This window comes from Eulemur rufifrons, chromosome 2, assembly GCF_041146395.1.
Source record: "Eulemur rufifrons isolate Redbay chromosome 2, OSU_ERuf_1, whole genome shotgun sequence".
Taxonomy (NCBI): Eukaryota; Metazoa; Chordata; class Mammalia; order Primates; family Lemuridae; genus Eulemur; species Eulemur rufifrons.
The window spans coordinates 72,965,134-72,983,020 of NC_090984.1; positions in this window are offsets into that span (position 1 = coordinate 72,965,134).

Genomic DNA, 17,887 nt, shown 5'->3' on the forward strand with positions numbered 1-17,887 from the left:
TGAAATCAGTCCCCTTAGCGTACTTTTAAATAAGGCCCTCTCCTGGATATTTATGGATAAATGCAATGCTGCCTTCTCCTCCCATGTGATTAAATAAAATATAGTGAGGATATTTTTAGATATAGAGAGACCATGTGTAAGGAAAAAATGTATGGGACAGAAAAAAATAGGTGCAATAGCTTTCCATTTAGACAGAGCATAGGCAACAGCAGCACCTAACTCCTTAAACTCTTTAAAGAGTCAGGTCTGAAAATGTTGTCAGGTTACTTGACTGACCTGGGGTCAAGTTTTGGAGGAGCAAATAAGCTTGGAAGATTGAGGCAGATACTCTATGGCCAGACAAACAGGGAACTGAACCACAACACAGAGACATTAGCTTAGACAAGAGAGTCCCAATTGTTACCAACGGTTTATACAATTTTTTGTCTTACAACATTGATTGAGTAGCTAAGCACTACTACCATGTATCTCAGGCACTCCGGAAGGCTCCAGGATTCCAAGGATTTGTGAAATGCCACCCCCAAAACAGTACAGTTTAGTAGAAAAAGCAGATTCACAGAGATATAGTAACAACAATGAACAGCAGCTCCCATGATTAGCACGCCTCTATACCAGGCACGTGCTGAGTACTTTATTTGCCTTTTCTCATTTACTCCTTCCCACAACCCAACTCTCCTGGGCCACACTAATGGCAAGGACAGCACCCTTAGCACGAGGCTGACGCCAGCCACTATTCCCTGCCAGCTTCCCACAGGCAGCCCCAAGCAGATAAGCACCATTATTATTATTCCCACTACAGAGAGGAAACTGAAGTTCAAAGCAGCTAAGTAACTGATAAAAGCAAGACAGTTAAGTCAATGGCAGAACCAGCCTTCATAACTACATTTTCAACCATGTCTGAAATATTATCAGGAGACAAGAACACGTGATTCATTAAAGAAGTAATACAAATGGCCAACGAATCTATGATAAAAATGTAATTTCTCTGGTAAAGAAAGAATGTAAATTAAAATGAGATAATACTTGTCATTGATCAAATTAGGGACATTTTATTTTGTTGAATATTTTTTGAGAAAGTAATAGACATTCATCTCCTTCCAGTAGAAGCTCAAAGTGACCACTTTCTAGAACATGATTTTACAATGTGAATTGGTTTAACAAAATAAATATATAAAACTAACAATTCAACTTCTAACCTTTGGAAATGAAAATAAGTCCTAATATTTTGTATGTATATATTTTCTAGGCACTTGGGATAGAATGATGAGCAAGATATACTTGGTCTCTGTCCCTACTGAATTTAAGGGTAATGATGGTCATTATAATATCATTCACATAATAGCCAAAAAATTGGAACTAATAGGGGTTGAATAGAAAAACTACAGCTCATCCATAAATTAGAATAAGTTGCAGCCATAAATGGATACTATGCTGTAAATGAATGTTTAAAGTGTTGGTAAGTGTTCATAATATTTCATGCAAAAGTAGATTATAAAATATAATGCTGTAAAACAGAATGCATGTTCAATATAGTCCAAATTTTGTACGTTTTTAAATTGTATTGATTTACTTATTCAACAAATGTTTATTGAAACCTATTTCATGGCAGGCCCTAGGGAATCAGTTATAAGTAAACAGACAAATTGGGCCGTGCCTTGATAGAGCTTACATTCTAATTAGAAGAAAGAGACAATAAACAAAAGTAATAAATATGTATAATGTTGAGTATTACAGAGAAAATGGAGTAATATAAGTTTGCCAGAGAAGGATGCTTTGACCGGGAAGTATTTGAAAAAGGTGAAAAAGTGAGCCCTGGAGAAATCTGAGAGGAGAGCATTACAAGCAGAAAGAATAGGAAGTGCAAACGCCCTGAGGCAAGAATGGGCTTGTATTCTAGGAAAAGGAGAGAGAATGGTAGAGGATTCTAGGAGAGAGCTAGGCTGGCGGAAGATCATGCAGAGGCTTAAAGTTCCTGGTAGAGAATTTGGACTTAATTTTGAATTAGAGTGGAGAGTTGGGCAGGGTTGGTGAATAGACTTTAGGGATGGCAAAAGCAAGATGTTAAAGTAGGTGGTAGTAGTGGAGCTGAGCATAAGGCACTGGAGTTGACCCAACGTTGACTGAAATGGGGAAACTAGGAGAGGACAAATTGTAGAGTACCAGATGGAATGAAAAATCAAAAGTGTGTCTAGGCATGTGTGGCAGCCATGAAAACACAGCTCTTAGATCTGCAACTGTAGCGAGTGTGTTGACCCACGGCCCAGCGGCTACACGGGTTCACACCCAGCACTGGCTTTCTCCAGGCTGCTCCCAGCCGAAGACCCCTAAGGATACTAAACCATGCCTATCACGAGATGCGGGACTCCTCTGATGGCAACTTTGGCTCAAGGACTCCACATCAACCTTGCTGAAACTTTCTTAGTACTGCACCAAAGCCGACAACTTCCTGTCCAAACTTTCTTTCCACTGTCCCCAACATGGGGTGGCCCTGCCTCCCAATGTGACAACTCCTCCATTCTCCCTACTCTTCTCCAGCTCCTTCCTTATTTTTTTCAAACAAGCATTTCCTCCAACAAATTGGATTGAACCTCTAGTCTCATCTTGGTATCTGCTGCTCCGTGGACTCAAACTTACACCTATGTTGAGTTTTGGGGTGCTAATAAACACCCAAAGATGTCTAGGAAGCAGTGTAGAGCTCAGGGTTGGGAATGGAGATATAAAATGGGGGCCATCAGCACACAAATGGTATTTAAAGCCATGGGGCTAGATGAGCTCACTTTACTCAAATCTTCATATCCTTCAGTGCCCAGATTCTAGCTGACCACCCAAGAAGGATGACTGTAATACGTTACTTCATGCTAAAATGTGTTTTAGGATGGATGCCTTCCTGGCAAGGGCCAACCTCTGTCAGAATGTCTGCACTTTAAATTAGAATGCCCATGGAGTGAACCCAAAGGATCGCCTGTCTAGGGGAATTTCAAGTCCATGGCAATTGAGTGAGGGGTATCGTTTTGAGCCTTCTTTATTTCCATTCAGAGTCAGACTCACTGTCACTTTTGACTAACTCAAACGTCTAATATTTCTTATTTATTCCCTCATTTTTATTCTCCAGTTTCTGCTCTACACTTCAAATTATCCCTTCATCACTCATCCTTCTCTTTTTTATTTTCCTTCAGTGATCACTATTTTCTTCCTAGAACAGAGTTCTAAGATGCTTCACTAACTATACTCAGGAATATGCAGTTAAGACCCTTAAATCTTCCTGCAACATAAAAGAAAGTGCAAGATCCCCAACTTAGCCCAAACAAGCCCTCAGAAAGTCTATTCATTGAGGAAAATTAGATATGTAGAAAAACTGAAAAATATGGTGAATAGCAAGAAAATAATATAATGTGGAACAGTAAAAGACAAGGAGAAAAGAAATATGATTAGAAAAGTTATTTATATAAAAATAGCTGCTCTTTTTTTTCTCATTTTCATCTAGCATTTCCAGCAAGAATGTTCTCTAAATTCAGTATTTCCTCTCGTTCCTGTCAGTTGTTACATTCAGCTCCTGTCAGCCTTCCTCCTATGTGTGAGTGTATAGTTATTTCTTTTCACACGTACACAAGAGAGTAAACATTCTCTTACTAACAAAAATGAATAAACCAGACATAAAATTTACTAAAACTACATTAGTAAAGTTAGGGAAAATCATATCTACATTCCCTCCACTGATGAATAAATATAATTCATTTCTCGGTGATATCTTATTCCATTTACAGTACTAGCATCTCTCAAAACCCAATTCCAGAACATGTGATCTGGAAAGCATGAGAAGTCTTATGGAGGCAACAGAACAAGATATTAAAGATCCAGTTGTCCTCAAAAGTTTAAAATGTGTAGTCCCTAATTGCATGAATTTAAAAAGCCTGGGTCCATGGTACCATTTCACTTGGGTCAATGGTGCCATTGCAATTCACCCCTGGCTCAGCAGTACTAAAAATAGCTTAAAAAGGCAGTCAGAACCTTTCTGCCATGCCAAATGGCCATTGGGAATTTTTAGAGTCAACCTAATTTTACTGTGAAACCCCAAAATGAACTACCACTGAGACTAATAATCCCAGGAAACATTCCAGTACAGCACCATGAAGCTCATCTCGATGTTTACCCTTTCTCTAACAAAAGTTTTAATTAAGATCATTATGGGATTTCCCTCTGCCCCCAGGGAAACACAAGTCCAATTTTATAACTCAGTCAAAGGAACAGTAGGATTCAATTTGAAAATTTTGAACAGAATCTTCAGCAATACACACGGCTATTTTGTAAATTGAGGTATACCTCAATATATACTAACTGCCTAGAGCTCCAAGAACATGAAAAGTAATTTGGAAAAGAGAATTGATGTTTGTGTGAAAAATAACATCATTTAACACGTTTAGCTTGCCTAAGGAAAGAACAGCTTACACATAGTCAGTATGAACTGTAAACACCAGAAAGACTTTAAATAAAGAGAATGAGAAGAAATTAAGAAAAATTCAATGCAGATTGGCTATCAGGAAAAAGAAAAACTGTCTCCATATCCTCATCATCTCCCCTTTGAGATGAATTCAGACATTAAATGGACTTACTCAAGAACTAGTAATGACTCTAACACTGAGAATATGTAATAGCTTTAAAGTAGACTTAAGGACAGGAACAGCCTGAGTGCCCATTCTTGGGTCTTTACAGTTTTTTCTTCATCCTCTCTTTGAGTGAGCTTAATATTCATAGGAAAGGGGGGAAATAGAATATAGCTGGCAGAAAACAGCATGCAATTCCTTATGACAGCCTCGAGTGAACATGGAGTACTCGCTTCCTACCCCAGCCCAGAAAGCAGCCTCACCTCCGTGGACAGACGTGCTTCTAACCCATTCTGCTTTGACCATGGCATGGCTCCCACCCAACAAAAGCTGAATGAAATACATCATTATTCTCAAATCTCAAGGATTTTAGTTTTGGGGTATACTAAAAAATAAAACTCATGGCGTGGATATTACTTTTCTCAGGAAGAACATTAGGGCAGGGACATTGCTTTAAGTGCCTTCAGAGCAGCAAATGTCAATGAGTGGCAAAACATGAGGGGACTTGTTCATAAATCTATGAGAGGTACCTTGTGTGCACTCTCCTAGAAATACTTGCGAAAAAGACATCTTGCATAGATTTAAATGTACTGCCCAGCAGGAGGGCTACACCACCATGTAAGTTATTGCCATTCATGTGAATTTTATTTGTACCCGTGGACAGGTGAAGCCTTGGGAAGTTTGGGTTTCACACCAAAATTTTAATTTGGAGGACTGAAAATTTTTACTTTATTTGATTTATACAATCTGAACATTTTAATTCAATTTATTCAATATTAAAGCATGGTAGTCTTAAATGAAGAAGGGAGAGGTTCTTGTTCATCATTTGTGTTTCTAATCTAAAGGAGGTGAGAAAAGGTGTAACTAGAATCACTCCTGCATACTCTCAGCTGTAGCGGTCCCTGTCAAGACCTCAACAATTCAACTCAAAAGAAGATATTTGTTTGCTAGCTTGAGTGTCATCTCAACATCTGCACAGTGCCTTATGGTGGTGAACTGGCCTCTGCCACGTGGGAACTTCATGGCTCCTTTCAACACTTTAACTCAATAGTCATAGCAAATGCATAGTGCTCACCATGTCCAGACACCCTTCTAATTGCTCTACACATAGTAATTTATTTAGTTCTTACTTGGCCCTATTAATTAATTGCTATTTTTTAATCCCTGCTTTAAAGAGAAAGAAATCAAAGAACAGAGAATGAAAAACAAGGATGCATAAATAGACAGTCTGGATTGAGGATCTTAGCCGGACCTGAAGACTTAGGCAGTGGGCCCCATGCCACCCCCTGCTCTAGGTTCAGTGGGAGGGGAGAAAGAAGCACAGGTGGAGAGGGGGAGGAGGAGCCACTAGACTGCTTAAATATACCAGAGACATAATAGACAAATTTCAAGAGAAAAGCATGATGCAAAAAAGAAAAGCAAAGATCCAAAGTGGGCCAAGAGAGAAAAGTTAGTCCACTCCAGACTACTTTCAGCTCTAATCTCTTTACTTCTCCTATAAAAAGAAAGCCTTTCTTTCTCGGTGTCTTTGAATTCTTGACTCACACCAGAGCTTGTATTTAGTGGGAGTGGACTAGGGGGTTAGAGTGTATTTCTTAAAAATAAGATGCTACAGCAATATGTTCCTAGGCTACCCTGCAATATCTATGCTGTGGCCCTGAGGAGCAGCAGCCCAGAATGCCACTCCATCTTAATGCCGTCGGCATAACAGGGCACTCCTGGCAGCCTGAGCTATTGCTCAGAAGCTTTAAACATCTCATTTCTCCCTTTTCCATCCACACACTCCAACTTGTTTATCTTCACTGATGTGCTTGGGAGCTTTGGCTTTATAAAGGGAGAAGAGAGAAGAGTTTTGTTGTAGAGGGGCTGGAAGAAAGGTGAGAGCCCAGAGGGGATAGAATGGCATCTGGCCTTCACCCGATCTATTGAATTAGCTTTCAGCCCTTTGGAGAAGGAGGATAGAGACTTTGTGGGTCTCTGGCACAAGCAAGGATGCATTGGGGTCAAAGTATGGTCCAGAGTTGGAGAGGAGGCCATTCCATGCAGCAGTGCTCACCACTCCAATAATCAAGGAGCACCCAAACATATCACCCTTGGCATGAACATTGGCATCTTGTGATTGGCAATAACAAAAGCAGTTTTGTAGGTAGTAAGGGTGGACAAAGGAATATCAGAGCAACACAAACAGATGATATGTGGCAGCTGGTGTGATAATTGTTAGACACACCATTGGGGACACCAAATTGAGCTAATAGGGCCTTATTCCATCCTAATTTTAGGTGGATAAAGGAAAGAAAGGTGTTTTATAATCACACACTGGTCTGTGACCTGGCTTATTTATTTAAGTAAGGGTTCATCTCAGCTCCATATCACCTCACACTTGGACTGCTGCAGTAGCCTCCCTGCCTCCAGACTCTTCTACATGAAAAACACCATTTTTTCATATCATTTCCCTACTCAAAATTTGTTCTATTCCTCAAGACAAGGTGTGCCTGTGAGCAACATAAAATGTGAGTGTATTACTAATTACTGAGGAGCAATGGTAGGGTGATCAACCATCCCAGTTTTCCCAAGACTATCCTGGTTTTAGCATCAAAAGTCCCATGGGCTTGGAAACCCCTCAGTCCCAACCAAACTGGAAAGGTTGTCACCCTTGCTGACAATTGACTTTGACTGGAGATTGGAATAAAGGTGTGTGGAGTTATAGGTGTTTTTTTTTTTTATCATGTGCTTCAACACAGAGAAGAATTATTAATAGCTGCTATTTTTATACCAAGAAGCAATGAAATTTAGTGCTTACTTCATATAGACAGCTTGGTTGCTATGGCAACAGTGAGTGGCAAACTTGATTGTACAAACATGTAAAATCGACAAATGTCTCAGTGCATGCTTTATACCTTTAAGTTTTAATATTTGCTACTACAGGACTGAGCCCCTCATATTGTGAAATTGCATTACAACAGGTTAACATAATCATTTACCTTTCATAATATTATTGCCAACATATTTGAAAACTAATTAGTTATCTTATTTATAACTGCTGTTTAAAACATATTTTTCCTTTGAGAGAATTTTTAGGACAACAATTTAATTTCAGATACATGAATTGTAATCTCTCTGAGGACAGCATGTTTGAGCAATTACTAAATTCTTGCTGCACAGGAAGTACCTAATGTATATCCATAGTTACAGGGAATAGTCTGAACATTTTTATGGGCTGAAGTTAGGACGCTAATATTATTTATTTATGTAGACCCTACCTTGCCCCATAAAGGATTTAAGGGGGCTTTAAAAATACAAGATAAAGCAAGAAAGGAAGAAATAAAGATAAAAGGAAAATGTGGGTAGGAAAGTAAATTGGTGCTAGGAATAATGTTAGTACAAAAAAAATTGCATGCCAAGAAGTTGCATTGCCTTGCAAAATTCCAAGAGTTACATATGTGTTTCTGAACCACCTAAGCAGCAATTCAGAGGGTAAAATCATGCTGTATTATTAAACTTAGTATCAATTTACTATAAACAAACCAGTTACCTAAGAACATTATAAATACATTGAGAGAGAAATGAAAGATAGTTATCACATGGTCTTCACATGAAGGGCACCATTTAAGGTGATAAATATCTAGATCAATGGCCAAATACATCACTTAATTCTACTGTATAGATGAGGAGGATTACCTAGCTATTTAAAAAGAAAAATGTCTTATTCATCTAAAAAGAGGAGAAATGGGCAGCTCAGGAAGGAAATGGCAAAATAATTATCTTAATTGTTAATAATGAAAATCTAAGTAACAAAGTAACTCTTACTTTCTCCATTTTTCATATAATTTATCTATGTTTTTAAAAAAAAGCAAAAGGTAATGGGTAATAATCAGCATGGCTTTGAAAGAAATTATGTGAAGAATTTTATATTTGTCTGTTAAAACCATGGGTAAAAAATGATATCAATGTGGCCCCCAAACACTCTATTGAACACAATGCACAACAAACTATACAATAAAATCTATAATTTTCATAGGTCTGTATAATTTACAGAGGGCCTTTACATTTATTAATAGAACTACTACATGATCCAGCAATCCCACTACTCGGTATTTATCCAAAGGAAAGGAAATCAGTATGTCGCTATCCAGCACCACCATGTTTATTGCAGCATTATTCAGAATAGCCAATATGTGGAATCAGTCTAATTATCCATCAGTGGATGAATGGATAAAGAAAATGTGATATATATATATATAGATAGAGGTAGATATGGAGATAGATATATATATGTATATATACATACACACACACATATAAACACAGTGGAACACTATTCAGTCATCAAAAAAAAGGAAATCCTATCATTCACAGCAACATGGAAGAGCCTGCAGGACATTATGTTAAGTGAAATAAGCCAGGCACAAAAGACAAACACCATATTTTCTCAGTCATATGTGGGAGCTAAAATTGTTGAGCCTATAGTAGTAAAGAGTAGAATTGTGGTTATCAGAGGCTGGGAAGTGTAGGAGGAAGAAAGGATATGAAGGGATTGATTAACTGATACAAAATTATAGGTCTATCTATAGTAGGAAAAAGTTCTAGTGTTCTATAGCACCATAGGGCAAGTACAGTTAACAATAATTTATAATGTATTTTCAAAAAGCTAGAAGAGAGGATTTTGAATGTTCACAGCACAAAGAAATGATATATATTTGAGGTGATGGATATGCTAAGTACCCTGATTTGACCATTACACATTGTATGCATGTATCAAAATATAACTTTGTATTCCATAGATATGTATGATTATTACATGTTAGCTAAAAAATAATAGGAAAAAGATCATAAAAAGTAGGTAAAAACAAAGTGTACATGAGGATGTGTGTAAATTACATGCAAATACTATGCCATTTTATATAAGGGACTTGAGCATCCTCAAATTTTTTTATTCATGGAGAATACTGGAAGCTATCCCCCACAGATACCAAGGGACAACTACATAGGTGTATAGGATCTTACCACTGGGGAAGACTGGGGGAAGAGTACACAAGACTTCTCCATACTATTTCCTATAAATGCATGTGAACCTGCAATTACCTCAAAATAAAAAGTTTTTAAAACAGGAATCTTTCTAGTATATTTGAGAATGGCTTTTCCTTTGTGAGGTTACGGGGGGGGGGGAAAACTTCTGGTCTCCAGTTTGATCTTCATGCTTTAAGAGAAAGACAGGATATTATAGGAGCAACAATATTAGAAAATAGGACTCTGTGAAAAGAAAATAAGAGAAAAAATAGAAAGTAGAGTAGGTATGAATAAAAATTGCACCTAAAAATTAAATCCAAAGGAAATGTGCTTGAATTTAAGAAAGAAAGATGAGGAAAACTTTCTAATAATCTTTCTCATGATAGGACAGTGCTACAAAAACTACATCTGTCTTAGACAAAGAGAATTTACCTGGTTGGAAGAGGTAGGCTCAGCAAGTAACCTCTTTTGGGTCCTTTGCAGTTCCACAAGGTGACCAGAGTCATACAGGGAAACAAAATGGTATTTGAATGCTGGTTCTATCATTTTGTTCTGGTGGAACTTGAGCAAATCATGCACCCTCCTTGAGACTCTGTTTTCTCATTTGCAAATAATGACAAAGGAATGCTGTTCTGTATAAACTGCAAAATGCTAGAGAAATACTAGTTATTGTAACTATCTTCTAGTTCAGAGTGTTCAACGGAGACATATTTGATTTCTGTGAACATGTCAGAGATATAACTTTAAGAACAGAAAGAATGGGTTAACCACTTAAAAAATGTGGAAAATGACATGACAGGACTGAAAACCAACACTCCCAAAATGGAAATAAGTTTATCCCATACCCCTAATCTACCAAAATACTTGATATTTCATCATTAAAAATTTAATTTCCATTAATTTATTATTAACATCCTAGCGCAAGTCTTAGGTCTTATTTATCACTGTATACCCATATTGCATAATGCCTAACACAGAGTAAGTGATCAAAAAGTATAAGATAACCATTGGGAAAGGGTTTTTATCTCTAAAAATCCCAAGTTTAAATTCCAACAGGATTGCAAGGTGTGTTGAGGTTTTGTGAATCACTGGCTCTTTAAATGGTCACCTGCTGTAGTGGATGCTACAGTGCAATGCCCAGATCCCCACTTCAAGCTTGAAGCACACATTCCCACAGCCACAGGAGTGTTGAGTGTTGGTGGTCCATCATTTTCATCTAAGTCCCTTCCTGGACTTGTCCTCAGTTAAACAGAACTACCTCAACCAAAATCATACCTCTCCCCAGGGGTATAAAGGCCCAGCTTTTATGCCTTAATTGGGGCCAATTCTAAAGGACAGTCCCTGCTCCAGAGCTCTCTGGGGGATTGGCTGAGGTTTCTGTTGCAACTACATTGGAGTTCAACTTCTCCCTCTACCAAATCCTGCCTCCTTCACTCCCTTACACGTGGTAATCTTTAGATCACTCTCCAGTAAACTTCCTGCATGTAAAATGGCCATCTCAGGGTCACATTCCTTGAAAAACTCACCTGTGTCACCTACTCCTCCTGCAAATACAGTTAGCTCTAACACTTCAGTTTTCAAAGAGTTGGGGATGGTCCAAAGGACATATATCCATTTTTATAAGGGCTCTCAAGTATGAAACCATACTGGAAAACCAGGCCTGCATTTTTTGCCATTAAGAACCTAATAACTGGGGAAGATGGCAGAATGGTGGTGACCTCCTGGATTCGTGCTCCTGGAGTGGAAGGCATGAGTCTCGGACTGCCACAATGCTAGAGGTTCACTCCCCCACAAGAACGGCGGTGTGAACCCACGGAGAATCAGCGTGGGACAGAGAGAGAGCGAGAAAGGACTGAGGTGATCGGGAAAGAAATCGCGAAAATCTGGAGAGTGCGGGATGGTCATTAGAGAAGGGAGCGCCCGACGGCTGTACCTACCTCACCAGAGAGTGGGGTGGGTTCAGCCCCACAGGAAAGCATCTTTTTCCCCCTCTGACCTCCACACCCACTCAATTGGGGATCTGCCTGAAGTCGGTGCAGAATCGCCCCGGGAGACGTGGGCTCTGCAGAGAGGAGACATTGGCGGGAGGCATTTTGGACCGTGGAGCGCTGTGCGCAGCAGAGGCGCCTAGCAACTGTCTCCTATACGCGGGTGGCGGGGATGCCTCGGTCCTGGCTCAAGCAGACGCCGATCTGTCTCCTTTAGGCAGGCGGCTGGATTCTCCCAGTCCCGGCTCCTCTGGCCTCTGCTGGTCCCTGAGCGTTCAACCCCAGTGACAGTGATCAGCAGACTGGCGGCCGCCATTGTCAGGTTTCACAGCCTAAACCCTGTGGAGCGATTGGGTACCGGGCGGCTCCCTTCCCTAGTCCACGACCGGACTAGGAGCTAAGCCTTTGTGTGAACACTGAGTGGTTCTCCAGTCACGAGAGAGTGGAGCGTGGACCTTGGACATTGGGGTGGGGAGGACCATCGCCCGCGGGAACTGCAGCGGCTCAGGCGCTGGGCAAACGAGGGCGCCGCTCCCCTCCCCCTATCCACTGTCTTTCTCGCAGAGAGAGACGGAAACCACCTTGGGAGAGGAAGAGGAGCAGCCCCCCCAGCGGAGGTAGCAAAATCCTGAACAACACGCGAAGGGCTCCCCCTAGCAACAGAGGAGGCAGCTTACCTGGCACTCACTGCGTGCCCCTATCCAGACTAAAGCTGAAAGAAGGAATCTTAAGGATTCATCCAGATGGGAAGGGCTCAGCGAAAGAACTCTGGAAGTATAAAGAATCAAGATGAAACCTCGCCCTCAAAGAGGATTACTAGTTCGCCACCAATTAACACAAACCAGATTCCAAATAGCAACATGTCACGGGAAGAATTTCAAACATGGATCATAAACACGCTGAACATTATGCAAGAAAAAATGGATAATCAACATAAAGAAACCACAAAAAAGATCCAGGACTTGGAAGAAAAATTCACCAAAGAAATCGAAATACTGAAGAAAAATCAAACTGAACTCCTGGAAATGAAGAATTTATTCAAGGAGCTACAAAACACAGTGGAAAGTCTCAAGAGCAGCGTAGATCAAACAGAAGAAAGAATCTCAGAGATCGAAGATAACACTTTCCAATTAAATAAGACAGTCACAGAGTTAGAGCAAAGAAACATGAGGAAAAAACCAGAGTCTACAAGAAATGTGGGATTATGTGAAGAAGCCTAACATGAGAGTTATCGGCATTCCTGAGGGTGAAGAAGACAATAAGCAAGGGTTAAATAAACTATTTGAAGATATAATTGAGGAAAATTTCCCAGGCCTAGCCAAATCTCTAGATATATAGGTTCAAGAAGCTCAAAGAACCCCTGGGAGATTCATACCAAATAGGAAGACACCACGTCATGTAGTCATCAGACTGACCAAAATATCCACTAAAGAGGCCCTTCTTTGAGCTGTAAGGAGAAAGAAACAAGTAACATACAAAGGAAAGTCCATCCGAATCACGCCAGATTTCTCAACTGAAACCTTACAAGCAAGAAGAGATTGGGGCCCCATTCTCACTCTTCTGAAACAGAATAATGCCCAGCCTAGAATCCTGTACCCAGCTAAGCTCAGTTTTATATATGAAGGTGAAATTAAGACATTCTCAGATAAACAAAAATTCAGGGAATTCACCAAGACAAGACCAGCTCTCCAAGAAGTACTCAAAACAGAGTTACACATGGTCCAGCACAAGAAGGACCCTCGAATGTAACACTAATCAAGAGATAAATATAAAAACACAGTTATCATAATGGCTCAAGAGAGAAAACAGATCAATGAAATTCAACCCAACTTGAGGAAAAGCAATCTGTCTCACTTATCAGTTCTCTCATTAAATGTGAATGGATTGAATTCCCCACTCAAGAGACATAGACTGGCCCAATGGATAAAAAAATATAAGCCAAGTATCTGCTGTCTTTAGGAAACTCATCTAACCTGCAAGGATGCATTTAGACTGAAAATAAAAGGGTGGAAATCAATATTCCAAGCAAATGGAACCCAAAAGAAAGCTGGCGTGGCGGTTCTAATCTCCGATAATGTAGTTTTTAAATCAACAAAAGTAAAGAAAGACAAAGATGGTTACTATATACTGGTGAAGGGTACAATTCAACAAGAAGACATAACTATACTTAATATATATGCACCCAACCTAGGTGCACCCAGATTCATAAAGCAAACCCTACTTGATCTGAACCAAATGATAGATAACAACACTTTAGTAGCCAGAGATTTTAACACGCCGCTGACAGTTCAGGACAGATCCTCCAAACAAAAAATAAACAAAGAAATAGTGGACTTAAATACAACGCTCGATCAAATGGGCTTGACTGACATCTACAGGACATTCTACCCAAAAACCACTGAATATACTTTCTTCTCATCAGCTCATGGGACATTCTCCAAGATTGACCATATCTTAGGACATAAAGCATGTCTTAAAATATTTAAAAATATGGAAATTATACCATGCATCTTCTCAGATCACAGTGGAATAAAAGTAACAATGAACCCTAACAGAAATCCTCACTTCTACTCAAAGTCATGGAAGCTAAATAACCTTCTCCTGAACAATCATTTTATAAATGAAGAAATCAAGTCGGAAATCAAAAGATTCTTTGAATTAAATGAAAAAGGAGATGCAACATATCAAAATCTGTGGGACACAGCTAAAGCAGTCCTGAGAGGAAAATTTATTTCCATAAATGCCTATACCAAAAAGACAGAAAACTTACAAATAGTCAATCTAATGAATAGACTCAAAGAGCTGGAGAAGGAAGAACAGACCGATCCCAAACCCAGCAGAAGGAGAGAAATTATTAAAATTAAATCAGAACTAAATGAAAAGGACAACAATCAAACCATAAGGAAGATTAATAAAACCAAAAGTTGGTTCTTTGAAAAAATAAACAAAATTGACACACCTCTGGCTAGACTAACCAAGAGCAGAAAAGAAAAATCTCTTATAACCTCCATCAGGAACACGAAAGGAGTAATCACTACTGATGCCACAGACATACATGATACCATATATGAATTCTACAAAAATCTTTATGCACACAAATTAGAAAACCTGGAGGAAATGGACAAATTCTTAGAAACACACAGCCTTCCCAGGCTCAACCAGGAAGAAATAGAATTCCTAAATAGAGCGATATCTAGATCTGAAATTGAAACAGCAATAAAAAACCTTCCCAAAAAGAAAAGCCCTGGACCAGATGGGTTCACACCTGAATTCTACCATACCTACAAAAAAGAACTGGTGCCCATCCTACATAATCTATTCTCCAGTATAGAGAAGGATGGGATTCTCCCCAACACTTTTTACCAAGCCAACATAATCCTGATACCAAAACCAGGAAAGGATGCAACTAAAATAGAGAACTATAGACCAATTTCTCTTATGAATATAGATGCAAAAATTCTCAATAAAATTCTAGCAAATCGAATCCAAGTGCTTATCAAAAAAATAATCCATCACGACCAAGTGGGCTTCATCCCAGAGATACAGGGATGGTTTAACATACGCAAATCTATAAATGTAATTCATCACATAAATAGAAGCAAAAATAAAGATCATATGATCCTCTCAATAGATGCAGAAAAAGCATTTGACAAAATTCAACACCCTTTTATGATAAGAACACTTAACAAAATAGGCATAGATGGGGCCTATCTAAAAATGATACAAGCCATATATGACAAACCCACAGCCAACATCACACTGAATGGGGAAAAACTGAAAGCATTCCCACTTCGAACTGGAACTAGACAAGGCTGCCCACTGTCCCCATTACTTTTCAACATAGTATTGGAAGTCCTTGCAAGAGCTATCAGGCAAGAGAGCAGAATCAAGGGAGTCCAAATAGGGACAGAAGAGATCAAACTCTCACTCTTTGCTGATGATATGATGTTATATCTAGAAAACCCCAAGTTTTCAACCAAGAGACTCCTGGAATTGATCAATGAATTCAGCAAAGTCTCAGGATACAAAATCAATACACACAAATCAGAGGCTTTCATATACGCCAATAACAGTCAAACGGAGAACCAAATTAAGGACTCAGTACCCTTCAAAATAGCAACAAAGAAAATAAAATACCCAGGAATATATTTAACTAATGAGGTAAAGGACCTCTACAGGGAGAACTATGAAACTCTGAGGAAGGAAATCGCAGAACATGTAAATAGGATCGGTAGATTCAACATTGTTAAAATGTCTATACTGCCCAAAGTTATCTACAGATTCAATGCAATCCCTATTAAATTACCAACATCTTTTTTCACAGACATAGAAAAAATAATTTTACGCTTTGTATGGAACCAGAGAAGACCCCGTTTAGCAAAAGCAATCTTAAACAACAAAAACAAAATGGGAGGTATTAATTTGCCAGACTTCAAACTTTACTACAAGGCTGTGGTTTTTTTTTTTTTTTTTTTTTTTTTTGAGACAGAGTCTCACTCTGTTGCCCAGGCTAGAGTGAGTGCCGTGGCGTCAGCCTAGCTCACAGCAACCTCAAACTCCTGAGCTCAAGCGATCCTCCTGCCTCAGCCTCCCGAGTAGCTGGGACTACAGGCATGCGCCACCATGCCCAGCTAATTTTTTCTATATGTATTTTTAGCTGTCTATATAATTTCTTTCTATTTTTAGTAGAGATGGGGTCTCGCTCTTGCTCAGGCTGGTCTCGAACTCCTGAGCTCAAACGATCCGCCCACCTCGGCCTCCCAGAGTGCTAGGATTACAGGCATGAGCCACAGCGCCCAGCCAAGGCTGTGGTTCTTAAAACAGCCTGGTACTGGCACAAGTGCAGGGACACAGACCAGTGGAACAGAACAGAAAATCCAAATATAAAACCATCCTCATATAGCCATCTAATCTTTGACAAAGCAGACAAAAACATACTCTGGGGAAAAGATTCCTTATTTAATAAATGGTGCTGGGAAAACTGGATATCCATATGTAGAAGACTAAAACAGGACACACAGCTCTCACCCCTCACAAAAATCAAATCACGGTGGTTAACAGACTTAAACCTTAGGTCAGAAACTATTAGAATTCTAGAAGAAAACGTAGGAAAGACTCTTACAGACATTGGCCTAGGCAAAGAATTTATGAGGAAGACCCCTAAGGCAATCACAGCAGCAACAAAAATAAATAAATGGGACCTGATCAAATTAAAAAGCTTCTGCACAGCCAAAGAAACAGTCCAGAGAATAAACAGACAACCTACAGAATGGGAAAAAAATCTTTGCATACTACACATCAGATAAAGGGCTGATAACAAGAATCTATTTAGAACTCAGGAAAATCAGTAAGAAAAAATTGAACAACCCTATCAAAAAGTGGGCAAAGGACATGAATAGAAATTTTTCAAAAAAAGATATAAGAATGGCTAACAAACATATGAAAAAGTGTTCAACATCTCTAATCATCAGGGAAATGCAAATCAAAACCACAATGAGATATCACTTAACTCCAGTGAGAACGGCCTTTATCAAAAAGTCCCAAAACTATACATCTTGGCATGGGTGTGGAGAGATAGGTACACTCATACACTGCTGGTAGGACTGTAAACTAGTGCAGCCCCTGTGGAAAGCAATGTGGAGATACCTTAAACAGATTCAAGTAGACCTACCATTCGATCCAGCAATCCCATTATTGGGCATCTACCCAGAAGAACAAAAGTCATTCTATAAAAAAGACACCTGCACCCGAATGTTTATAGCAGCACAATTCACAATCACAAAGATGTGGAAACAACCCAAATGCCCATTGATTCATGAATGGATTAGCAAAATGTGGTATATGTATACCATGGAATATTACCCAGCTATTAGAAATAATGGCTATATGGTATCTCTTTGGTTCTCCTGGAGAGAGTTGGAACCCATTCTATTAAGTGAAGTATCCCAAAAATGGAAAAACAAGCACCACATGTACTCACCAGCAAACTGGTTTCCCTGAGTGCACATTTGGGATTAATACCAATTGGGTATTGGACAGAGGTCGGGGCTAGGTGGAAGGGATGGGTGTATACCTACCTGATGAGTGCGATGCACACTGCCTGGGGAATGGACACGCTTGAAGTTCTGACTGAGGGGGATGGGGTCGGGGGAGGGGAGGAGTGCACACCTACATGATGAGTGTGATGTGCACTGTCTAGGGAATGGACACAACTGAAGCTCAGACTAGGGGGGATAGGGAGGCATGGGCAATGTATATAGCCTGATCTTTTGTACCCCCTTAATGAGCTGA